The sequence below is a fragment of the Canis lupus genome, chromosome 13, assembly GCF_003254725.2.
Source record: "Canis lupus dingo isolate Sandy chromosome 13, ASM325472v2, whole genome shotgun sequence".
Lineage (NCBI taxonomy): Eukaryota > Metazoa > Chordata > Mammalia > Carnivora > Canidae > Canis > Canis lupus.
This window is the reverse complement of record NC_064255.1, coordinates 31,372,870-31,385,951: the sequence shown is the minus strand read 5'-3', so window position 1 is coordinate 31,385,951 and position 13,082 is coordinate 31,372,870.

Sequence of the window (13,082 nt, the reverse complement as noted above, 5' to 3'; positions counted from 1 at the left end):
GAAGCCTGGATGCCTGTCCCACCACCCGGGGCTCGGAGATGGCATGCATGCACCTGCCCACTCTCTCGCGGGTCCTTGGCTGGAACAGCTCTGTTGCCAGGAGAGGAAGCTTGGAGTGAAGATTTGGAAGGAGCGAGGGAACATGGGGTAGAGGCAGGGCAGACAAAGAGGAGGTAGCCGTGTTAAGGCCAGCGTTGTGGGCAGATCTCTTTTTCGGGGGGACTGTTCTTCTCAGGAATGCTCATCACTATGAAGCCTGAAGTCATGTCAGGGAGACTGACCGAGCCTGTGTACAAACAGCCAAGCATGGAATAGGTGTCCCCAAACTCCAATTCTCTTTTCTTCTGTTTCCTCATCTTCACATCAACATGTCCCAGGAGCAAGAATGCATGCCCCCAAGTTTCTAGCTCCCGTGACTGCACTTGATGCTTGTCCCCGGGGGCCTGAGGGGAGAGGCGGGGGGGGGGGGGGGTCCCACATGTCCCTTGGGAATATCACGGCTGCTGTGCCCACCCAAGTGACAGAAGAAATAAAGCCACTGCTCTTTCCTGAGCACTGCCTCTACGGCTTCATCTCATCGACTCCCTCACATTCCCCTGTAAGGTAGTCATTACTTCTGGATAAAGAAAACTGCCGTTCACAGACAAAGACACTAAAACTCATAAAAAGTTTAGGAAATGACTATGAGGTCCCAGCTATCTAACTTCCTGGGGATTTTAAAACACTGACTCATTAAAGTACCTTCTACAATTTCCAGTTGCCTATAAGATAAAACCAAAGCTTCTCATCATCATTCCTGACCCTGCAGTCAAAGTCTGGCCTCTATCTACCTCCTAGCGTTTTCAAGCTATGCTGCCCATGGCCTGCCCCAATCCCATTCACCCTACTCTCTGGTCATCAAAGCTTTCCCCTTCTCCAAACACTCCCCCACCTCACCCCAAGTCTGCACTCCTGGGTTTCTTTTTTGGTCATTTTAATGCCACATTGCTATCTGGAATGTCTAGATTTATAACTTCTTACCTTTCAGGACCACTCGATGTCAACTGGAGCAATGTTTCTGAAGGTATGATCTGTCTGAATTCACCTGGGTGCTTCGTGTCACAGTGGACATTCTGAGGTTGCTCTCCCAACTTAGTTATCCAGATTTTTAGAAGCGAGCTTGGGAATCTGCATGGTTAACCCCCAGGTGACTATTATGCTCAACAGCATGTGGGACTCGACTTCAATAGACTCCAAGTTCCAAGAGGATATGCTCAGTCCTACACCAAGTGCCTGGCACGGAGGCTGATCCACAGAAAACCCTAAATATTTGGGAGATCATTACATTGAACAGTCAGGGCCAATTAAGCACAGATGGATTTAGGTACAATTGGGTCACAGGCAGATAAATAAATAAATTGCCCAATACTGCTGTTTCTTCATCCAAGACAGTATCACTGGCCCTCAATTTCCAAGTGGCAATAGCCATGACTTTCTGGTGCTCCCGATACTATCTTGATTGGAAAACAGGGACTCCTGGCCTTCCACAGTGGTCTGTGAACTCCTTGGAGACAGAGAATGAGTGCCTTTTTTGCTTAATCCCAACACTTGACAGAGGGGTCCTGCTTCGGAGTTATTGTTCCATTAATGTGAGTGAATTCAAGCAGCAACTAATAAACTGTTAACTGAACAGATGGACATATGAATGGGAAAGCAAGGATCTGGCTGAAGGAAGAACAGACATAGGGCAGTTCGATGGGAACAAGAACCCTGAGACCTGCAGAGTTTCCTGCATTTGGCAAAAGGAAAGCACCTCTCGTCCTACCCAGTCCCCAGGGGTGGCAGCAGAGGGAGCGTCCATATGGGAAAGTGAGGACAAGATGTCTCTGGGAATAACAGATTTGAGAAAGTGGTGTCCCTAATGTGCTGGCAGCAGGGTGCTGTTGGCAATGCCCAGCTCCGCCCACCAGCCCCCGTGGAGAGCTGTACTTTCAAGAAGTGGAATCCAAAGTCTTCACAAGGCAAGATGTAGTGATGGGAAAAGAGGGCATGAACTTCGAAATCCTACAGATTTGGGTGAGAATCCCAGCTGCTCTGCTACCAGCCCTATGATTTGGGGCTTTTGCTTTCTCATCTGTAAAAATGAGCCCAAGACAGCCCTCCTATACTTCAACATCTGCCTTTGGTTAGAGTGTCCCTGTACCTAGTTTTGCTCCTAAGAGTCCCCGTGGACGCCCGTTATCCCAGTAGCATTATGAATAGTGCCACCTGGCAGCTCCAAAGCTGCCCAAGTTTGGAGAGTACATCATCTGGTCAGCCCACTTTTGGCCTACGCATCCCATCATCACGTTTTGAAGCTAGGAAGCACCTTTCTGCTGAGTCTTCTCTATAAGCTGAGAGTCTCCTCTGTAGCAGGAAATTGGTGGTTCAGAGCACAGGCTTCTGTCTCAGCAGTTCTGGATCTAAATCTAGGCTCTTCTGCTTTGTGGCCAAGTCACAGTGTCCTCCATGCAAAATGGAGGTGATAGTACTTCCCCTTCACAGTTACCAGAAGGGTTCAGTGTAAGGGCGTGAGTCAGGTACCTGGTACCGGGCTTAGCACCACACAAGCTCAGACTCTCTGGGTCTCTCTCTCTCTCTCTCTCTTCCCCCGCTCATCCCTTCCTCTCTTCCTACCTCTCATCTTTTCTCACTCTCTTTCCTTCTTTCCTCAGAGGAACCAGATCAAACTAGAAAGCTCCGTGAGATCCCAAACTTATGATACCATACCGGGAAGTCCAGAACATTACAGGGAAGGTCCTAGCCATAGCTTAAGCAAACTCTGGCTCTTTCTGAAAATATCAGTGGAGTTAGAGAGAACAGCTAAGCTTACATAACACAAGTTCTTACTGCTGAGAGGGAAAAAGTCCCTAACCCTAATTTGGGCAAGGGCCCTCTCCCTCTTTCCTCTTAGACTCAGAACTGGGATGATGTAAGCTATGCTGACCCTCAGAACAGGCTGTCTAGAGTAGAAGCCAACACAGAGAAGAGAGTGGAACTAATGGGGAAAGATAAGCTCTGAGAACATTGTCTGATATCCTGGATCCAGCCGTGCCTGAAGTTAGTTTCATATTTTACTGTTACGTAGCCTGGTAAGTTGCTTGTCAGCATAAGCTCATTTGGGTTGTTTTTTCCTGTCAAAAACAACAAAAGGAGTCCTCATAAACTAAGATCATCAGAGAGTAGGTACAAGCCGCCTGTCCTGGGACTGTCCTGAACACTGAGACAAATGCTTTTATTCTTTCCCCCGATCCTTGGCCTTCAGGTGGGGAAGGGCCAGATAAATTTTAAAGGCCAGGGACAACAGACACCAGCAGGTGACACAGGCACGTCGAAGGTACTTGCCCGGGCCACGAGAGATCCAGAAAATTTCTAAGCACTTCTACAGTGACATTTTCAAGAGTAACTCTCAGAAAAGCAATAATTGTAAAAGCATCACGCTGTTGAATCAGCAGTACTACCTAGCTTTAATTGAGCTCTAATTTTCAATACAGGCAGAAGAAAAGGAGAGCCATAAAGGGATGTTTCCTTTTGGAACTTACCCAGAGGGAATGTTAGGAGGAAAGAAAGAGTTTCTGGCCAGGGAAACCAAGTGGGGCTGTTTTCTGGGATTCTACAAAACCCGGTTTCCCAGGCACCATTCTGGATCCGCACAGTGAGACTCCCCACCCCATACAAGAGGCCAAAGCAGGGAGTGGATGGTGGGGAATGAGCACTCAGGGTTTCAGCCATACAGACCTTTCTTCAAACCCTGTCCTGCCACCACAAACCTTGACACCACGGGCATGCTATGAGCCTCTCTGAGCCCCAACCTCATCCACTCCAAAATGCAGATACCATCCACAGAGCTTGTAGGATGACTATGAAATGAGATGAGATAATTTATGTAATATTCTCAAGGTAGTTCCCGGTAGGTAGTGAGCATCTTATAAATATTAGTTCTTATTACTGTCAAACACAGAAGCTCTAGGCATATAATGTTAAATGAAGAGGAGAAAATCGGGGCTAACATTTTTTAGACAGTTTGATCATCACTATTGAAAACTAACAAAGAAAATGGGAAACTAAAAGCCTACTCACTAAAAAGCAACTAGAACAAGCACAACCCATGTCTTGACAGTGGTTACCTTTTGCCGGTGGGATCATAGGTTGCTTTTTTCAATGTCTTTCTTTGACATTTTTAAGGTGTCAAACATTTTAATGATTGCACCCTATTATTTTTATAGTAGATAAGACTATTTCATTTTTAAGAATTACTCTTCTCCTTCCTCCTTTTCATAGAAATGAGAAGCTTGCCTAAGACGTGACTTTGCTCTCTGTGGCCCAATATGGCATCCCCACTGGACAGGGCATTGGTTTCGGCTTTCACGGCAGAGTTGAGGAATTTATAACAATACCACCAATTGTACCTCCCCTTTCTGGATCCATCCACACGTTTCCAGACATTGTCCTAAGTTCAGCAGCCCAAGAGCTAACTAAGGACGGTTACAACTTCCAGAGAAGGAAATTGAAACACCAGGAGCCTAAGTAATTTGAGAGCATAATCAGACTCACCCAAGCCTCTGTAGTTCCCACGTGTGCCCTGTTGGGACGGCAGGAGGGGAATAGAGAGCTGGAGGGAGGGGAATGGAAGGCTGGCAAGGTACATGGAGAGACAGGTGCCCCTGTGGCCCTTCAGGCCAAGAAGGGAGTGTGAATCTCACCTGCCCAACATGGAGAGCTCACTGAAGGATTTCCCACAGGGGACAGACATGATCATGTTGATCTTTTTAGAAGATGGACTGGCTGCTGTTTGGAAACTGAGCAAGAATGTGCACAGACAGCTGAGTAAGAGAGAAGTCAGAGCCCCAGGGGAACAAGAAGGGGAGGATGAGCCCTCCGTGGGTGTCACGGCCTTTTGTACATCTTGGATCCAAAATCCTGTGTGTTTCCAACAGGCTCGTGCTCTGCTGGCCACGTCCACTGTGAGCCCCTGCATTGGGGTGAGCTCACCTTAGGCTCTGTCTCTTGGCAGGGACCTGGAGTGAGTGGGAAGCAGAGTCCTCTTCCGAATCTCTGCAGAGTGAGTACCCAGCTTTAGCCAAGCCCCGGCCAGGCGTGCTAGTGGTAAAGGCCTCCACAGCACCACAGCAGTGCAAATCCCCACAAATGCACATTTGACATGCTAAGTATTTTTTTTTTTTAGATTTTATTTATTTATTCATGAGAGACACACACACAGAGAGAGAGAGAGGCAGAGACACAGGCAGAGGGAAAAGCAGGCTCCATGCAGGGAGCCGGACATGAGACTCGATCCCGGGACCCCAGGATCATGCCCTGGGCTGAAGGGAGGCACCCAACCGCTGAGCCACCCAGGCGTCCCAACATGCTAAGTATAAAAAAGAAAGATGGGCAGGGAAAGGAAAGGGGAGCAGAGGTGAAGGAAGGGAGGCAGGGGAAGGGAAAGGAGTAGGAGGGGAGGGGAGGAAAGAAGGGGAGAAAAGGGAAGGAAGAGGATGGAGAGGAGAGAGGAAAGGGAGGAGGAGGGAGGGAAGGAAGGGAGAGGAAGTCCCTCAGCCTTTCCACAGCTCTCCTCCACACCCCTTCGGGTGCTTCCTTCTCTCGCTTCTCTCTGTAGTCTTTTCTTCCGCTTCTCAAGAGAATAAACCAGATTTCCTGGTTTTCATCTCTAAAGCCATCTGGGCCATGCCCAGAAGAGCCCCTCGCATGCCTAAGACAGAGGCTCAGGACCCTGCAGCCTCCCAGGACCAGGCACAGGCAAGCGCTCTCCTCCTGGAGCCCCATGGAGGTTCCTCCCTCTCTCCTCCTTGAACGTTCTTCCTAGATCCTTACTCTTCAGGTACCAAATTCCTCCGCAAGAAGCCCTCCTGGCCGGGGCTGGCCTGGATCTCTCCCTAATACTCTGTCCCAGGAGCTGAGTTCCCTTCATTACTCATCATGACTTGAAATTACTTAGTTCTGGATTTCTTGTCCATCCATTTTGGGGGAGTCAGTGGGTTTCAACCTTGCCTGCACAGAGGTATCACTTGGGGTGCTCTGGGGAACACAGGTTCCTGGATACCCCCACCCCCACCACCAAGATGCAGTGGGTCTGGGATAAGACCAGACACCAGAGGCTTTGAAACTTCTGGAGATTCCAATGCACAGCCAAACCTTCTGCTTTAGCTGGACTTTTCTAGGGATTTTTTTGTTTGGTTGGTTGGTTGGTTTTTGTTGTGTTGTGTTGTGTTGTGTTGACACTGCTTCTTGTAGCATTTCAATTTCCCCTGAGTTGCTTTTTTTGTCAATGTTTTGGCTTCTCTTTCTCTTTGGAGGTTTTCTTCAAGCGCACAGTGATTCTTTCTTGCTGTTCATATTTATTTATTTTTAGGGTTTTTTTTTAATTTATTGGACAGAGAGATTGAGCACAAGCAGGGGAAGTGGCAGGCAGAGGGAGAGGGAGAAGCAGGCTCCTCGCTGAGCAGGGAGCCTTGGTTGCAGCCCTGATCCCTGGGACTCCAGTATCATGATCTGAGCTAAAGGCAGATGCTTAACCAACTGAGCCACCCGGGTGCCCCGGTCTGTTCATACTTAAAAGGGAAGCCACTGCAGTGCCAGGGCCTGTGGGGGCGGGGGGCAGGGCTTGCTTACCAGCTGTGTGTCTCAGCTTCAGGAAGATTGGCTAGGGCTCCAGAAGCTCTTTGGGGAGGACGATGATCTCTCCCACCTTCCTGGAGTCCAACAATGGAAAGGGTACGAGAGTTTGCCTCTGTATTCCCTCCAGTGCTTTTCCTGGTGGCTACATCTAGAGAGACTCCTGCAGAATAGACCTCCTTTTTCTGTGAGAGGGGGAAGCGGTGACTTGGCCATGTGAGTGGGACCACATCTGGGAAGGAGGTCCCTGTCCCCAGACTCATGAGTCCCTTGTGGTCATCCTCATCTTTCTCTGCACCTTGTGTCTCTAATTCCAGAGCACTTCTGAGTCTCGTGGAAGCAATTCAGCTTATTCTTTTTTGCAAGGCTCCTACTGCTTGACTGTTTTTGTTTTACTAATTCTTTCACCAACTTAGAAGTCTGGACATTAGTTGTCATCTCTCATCCCATGTCATCACCTCTCCTGGTCTTCCTTCCTGTGGGTTTTGCATATTTTGTTTCTTCACTTTCATTTTAAAACAGTTTGGGGAAGCAGAATAGGTAGGTGCCTATGCGCCTTTCATTGAAAGGAAGTCTCGAGGCTTTGTTCCTGCTCTGGTCCAAGATTGGCTGAGCTTTCTTTGCTGGTCTCACAAGTCCATTTAGGTGTCTTACAATGCAAAGTGGGAATGATTTTTATACTCACTTTACAAAATGTGGAATTTGAGGATCAGAGAGGTTAGTGACATGACCACAGGTCACACAGCTCCTAAACTTCTGCTCCTAGCCCACACTGCTTTTAATAGGCTATCTTCTACAGATCCTATGACCCCAGAATTGTCAACCTATTTTTTAAAAAGACACCAACTACAAAATTCATTTTCCTGTTACGCCCATAGTCTTCTCTTCTGTAAAATGAAGATACTAATCACAGCCTTGCCATCCATGCTGAGAGTTGGGAGGATCCAAAATGAAAGTGGTTTGGGATAGCCTCTTGTCAAAAGGAAAGCAAGATAAGGCGTGATGGCCGTGGATGTATTTTGTTGTCATCGCGATGATTGCTATTGGACAGTTTTTTGGCCCATACTTGTGAGCTTCTGACAGCAGCCAGTTACTTGAAGATACATCAGCTTTGTTGGACAGAGGAAGGAGAGTCAGCAAGGTTTGAGGAGGAGAATCTGAGCTCTGAGTTGAGACAGACATGGGTTCAGACCCCAGTTTTGTCTCTTCCTAGCTGTATGACCTTGAGAAAAATCACATAAACCTTCCCGAGCCTGTATTTGCTTCTTGACAAACTGGAAGACTGGTCCCCCTCCCACCCCCACACAAAAATGATTGAGGAGGATTATGGAGAATCACACATTGTAAGCACCTTGCAGGGAGCCCTGCAGATGACCTTGCCTTACCTCCAGGCTCCCCCATCCTCATTCAGGCCTCCTAACCCTCCCTCGGGCGGACCTTACATGTTGGAAATGAGAATACCCAGGGAAGAGGACATCTGCATTTTTAAAAAACCTATATTTTTTCATTAATGTTTCTAATAAAACCAAAACCCCAGGGAAAAATGAAACGAATTGGCTTTACTTAACCCAATAGAGAGAGGACTTCAGTGGGCCTCATAACTGCCCTAGAGTGTGGGAAGGAATATCAGATCAAAGCTGATCATCAGCAGTAATGCGCCTCAAGAATCCAGGGACTCAATTACAGCCACAAAACTCACAGACAAAAGGGAAAGCAAGGAACACAGAACGCAAGGAGAATCCTGAGGTAGAGAGCTGGGAGGCCAGCGGGGGACACGGCTGGGCAGGTGCTTCCCACCTGCTCCTGCTGTATTCCCGTCATTCAGTCGCTGACCCCATCTCCTGGCCAGGATTCTGGGGCTTGCCACTCTCATGACAAACTTGTGACCTCTCGTACCTCTGTGCCTCTGCACACAGTGCTCTCTGGCTACAGCAGCCTCCCCCTTGCACCCCGTCTGGTCCTGGCACACTCTTCCTCATCTTGCAAGTGTTCTCTGTCCGTCACTTCCTCTAGGATTCCTCTGGCACCCTTCCCTTACTCCTCCCCAGCACTCTGTACTCACCTCTATTCCAGGACCTACTATTCCAGTAAAATATGGTGTATTCTATTGTTTGCTTGCATAGATCTCCCTCACTTGATTCTGGGCTCCCACCATGCTAGCTAATTACTTACTATATGATGGAAACTCAAAACTATGTGTTGAAGGAACGAATGAGTGAATTCAGCAAACATGACTGTCAAACTCAATGAAGTTGTCTTTCTTTGAAATGAAACGATTCCTCCTAGACTCTCCCCTCTGGCTTCCCAGATTGCAGGAGTGATGGAAAGGGGTGAGTAAGAAGTTTGGTTTAATCATTCAGGTGGGTTGTGAGCTCAGGTGGATTGTTAGCTCACTTGCAGAATTTCTCATCACTCCATGTGCACAGTCCCCATCTGTCATGCAGCCCCCGGAAGGATCCATGGAAGTTCCCCCTCAGCAATGCTGACTCCTCCTTCTAGAAAGCTCATTCCACTCCTCTCTGCTTGAATCACATCTCATCCTTCAGGACCTGGATTTGGCCAACATAACCTGGACAGAAATGGCAGTGTGCCAGCACCAAGGCCGGACAGTATGAGATCTCATGTGTTTCCTCTTTCCCTTCTGGCCACTTCAGATTCCCACCTTGGAAGGACATGCTCTGCGATTCAGCTTGGCCTGAGAATGAGAAACATAAAGGAAGCCATCTTCCCTAAGTAGCATCTGTTCCAGCAAGGATGAGTGATCCACGGAGAAGGCCTAGTCACAAGTACAGCATTAAGCCTAGAGCCCAGAGCCTACAGCCCAGCCCAGCATAGCCATGTGATGGCTGAGTGGCTTCTGGGACACAGTTGGCTCATCTCACTATTGGCCCTTCTTGCAGACCACCTATGAGTTCACTCTTGGAAATGGGGATCAGATGTATGAGTCCCTGGATCCATGGCCCTAACTTTTCTATGTGTCTGCTCCTCCTCTATAAAATATGGGTACCTAATAGCATCGTGGAAAGGATAATATGATTTGTCACATGTAGAGCACTTAGAATGTGCTTTTTATGTTGTAAAATGTTAAAAAAAAAGCAATGACTATTGTTACAGTACTATTAATATTAGGAGTATTTGATAAATGGTATATTAGCTGCCTATTGCTGTAAAACAAATTACCCCAAAACTTAGTGGCAGAAAATAACATTTATTTATTTGACAATATCTGTGGGTCAGGAATCTGAGCGTGGCTTGGCTGGAGTGTTCTGACTCTGAGTCTCTCACAATGAAGTGCAAGGAAGTGCTTTCTGTGGCTGCATTCACCACAAGGCTCACCTCGGGCACTACCTGCTTCCAAGCCCGCTCCTGTGGCTGTTGGCAGGTCATGAGCTCACCAGCTATCTGTTTAAGACCTCAGTTACTTGTCAAATGGGCCTCCCCAACATGCAGCTTGCTTCATCCAGAGGGAGACAAGAGTAGGGACAAAGTACCCATGACAGAAGTTCCCTCCTCTTTGCAACCTAATCTCAAAAGTGACATCCTGTCATTTTCAAAGCTAGTTACTAGGTCCAGCCTACAGACACCATGAGGCAGAAATGATTGGGGCCATCTTAAAGGCCTTATCACAAAAGATAAGGTACTAATCATTAGTACCTTAAGTAAGATCACTAATCTTACTAATAAATAATGATAATAATGGTGAAGGGAAAGAGTGGTGCTTTCAGTATTAGAGAGAATAGGATTCAAGTCTCAACTCTACAACCCATTTAACATGGGACCATAGGACAAGTCACTTACCTGCTAACGGTTCTGTTTCTAATTTGCAAACAGAGGGTGATTCTGCATTTTGTGAAGAAACTATGTGACATAAGTAAAATAATGGATATGAAATGCACATCTACTATTTGGCACAAAGGCAGATGAAAAATAAATGATGGCATCATTATTGCATTGTGTGGGGTTTTAGCTCCAGCTAATGTAATTGCATTTTCTTGGCATATTTTTTCCTAAAGAATTGGCTTGTCTAAGATACTGGCCAATATGTTAGACCATAAAATAAATGCTTCAGCTGTTCCCAGTTCCTTAGACCTTAGGACTAGAGATAAACTGTCAATGATGAGGTCACGTATGCTACAGAAAACCCTAAGCATGTGCTATCCCAGGCCCTGAGCTCAAAAGCTTCCTGGAAGGCTCCAGGCCTAAAATACCACCCACCTTCTCCCAGGGAAAAGAGGGCTCCATTAGCCCAAGGTGGCACCACAGCCTCCAGCAAGGAGACCAGGAGAGCAAGGAGGTCTGTTCCCCAAGAGTATCAGCTATTTTAGTCTTAACATTTAGAAAGATACAATTATCGTGCTTTTGATATTTGTGAAGGCATTTCTCATACCCAGGTAGCCTGAGGCCATTGCAAAGTTCGAAGGATAGAGTCAATTTATTGAATCAGACATTAGAAGGGGATTTATATGCAGCTCCGGATAAAGACCAAATATTGATTTTTTTTTTTTTTTTTTTTTTTAAATTTTTATTTATTTATGATAGTTACAGAGAGAGAGACAGAGGCAGAGACACAGGCAGAGGGAGAAGCAGGCTCCATGCACCGGGAGCCCGATGTGGGATTCGATCCCGGGTCTCCAGGATCGCGCCCTGGGCCAAAGGCAGGCGCCAAACCGCTGCGCCACCCAGGGATCCCCAAATATTGATTTTTAAAGGAAAAAAATGAAATGTTTTTCCTCTTATCTAAGAAAAAACTGAAGTTGTGTAGATTTCTCATAACTTGGGGGAATTCATCTACTCCCAAGAACTTGGGGTTTGGTGTTAAAGCAGAACCAGCTCTTGGGATTTTTATTTACTTCCATGTCAGCAGCAGTAGATGAGCTGGGTCTATGTGGAGTAACCACAGGAGCATTAGAAAGGCCCAGGCCCTCAAATGTCAGACCTGATTTCTGAGTTTCCACCACTTGAGCCACTTGAGAATCTTTCCATCGAAGAGACAATTTGGTCCTGAGACAGAGCATATGAATCAAAAGATAAAGGGATGAGTTACATCTCAGCTGCTTGCTGGCTATGCCAACTGGGCCTCTTGGATTTGGTTTCCTCATCTGAAAAATCAAGTGATGATAACATTCGCATCCAGAAGCTGATTATGTCAATGTGGAAATGCCCACAAAAGCATTTTGTCAATGGTGAAAAATCGATTCAGCTGTTTGTTAACTAACATTTTGAATTCTATCCTTGATATTCACTGCAATTCTTCTAGAAAGAGTAGGGTTCCTATGATTACCCTTTTACAAAAAAGAAAACTGAGGCTCAGATGGGCAATTCACCTGCCCTTTGTCAATACTAAATTTTGTGATTGTTCCTGTTGCTGATGTTACTGGATTCAATCATTACATTTCTGAGAATTACCTATAAAACACAAATGTTGCCATTGTAATTACCTTGGGTTGGTTTTTTTTTTTCAGCCCTTACCTTTCTGGTTTAAATGAGTTTTTCTCAATTTTCATTGATAATTGAACCAAAAGAATCATATGAAATGGTTTCTGAATCTACTATGAAAGTACTATTTAATGTATTGTTTATTATATCATTAAAAGGCTTTTACATACAGTATTGGGTAATAAACTCCTTTAAGAATGTCGTGTCAGGATATAAGCTTATACTTCTTTAATAACTGGTCTCCTTTCTTCTAACAAATAATAAGAGCATTTCAATCCATTGCATTTTCTCTTTTGTCTCTACCACCAAAAAGCATGTAAACCAAATGTAATCTTAAGTGACTCAAAAACACCATTCATTCATTCATTAATTCATCTTCTCACTCATTAACCAAATTTTTAATTTGGTTGATTAATTAACCTCTGTTGCAAGCATTGTTGTATGGGGTAGGGAGAACACAATGAAAAAAATCCCTTCTCTTTTAGAGCTTATATTTTGTGGAGAATACACATAAATAATAAACAAATATGTTATATAAAATACTGATAATTTTTGTGTATATTTTTTATTGGAGTTCAATTTGCCAACATATAGCATAACACCCAGTGCTCATCCTGTCAAGTGCCCCCTCAATGCCCGTCACCCAGTAACCCCATCCCCCCACCCACCTCCCTTTCCACTACCCCTTGTTCATTTCCCAGAGTTAGGAGTCTCTCATGTTCTATCACCATCTCTGATATTTCCTACTCAGTTCCCCTCCTTTCCTCTACAATCCCTTTCACTGTTTTTTTATATTCCCCATATGAATGAAACCATATAATGTTAATCTTTCTCCGATTGACTTACTTCACTCAGCATCATACCCTCCAGTTCCATCCACGTCGAAGCTAATGGTGGGTATTCATCGTTTCTAATGGCTGTGTAATATTCCATTGTATACATAGACCACATCTTCTTTATCCATTCATCTTTTGATAGACACTGAGGCTCCTTCC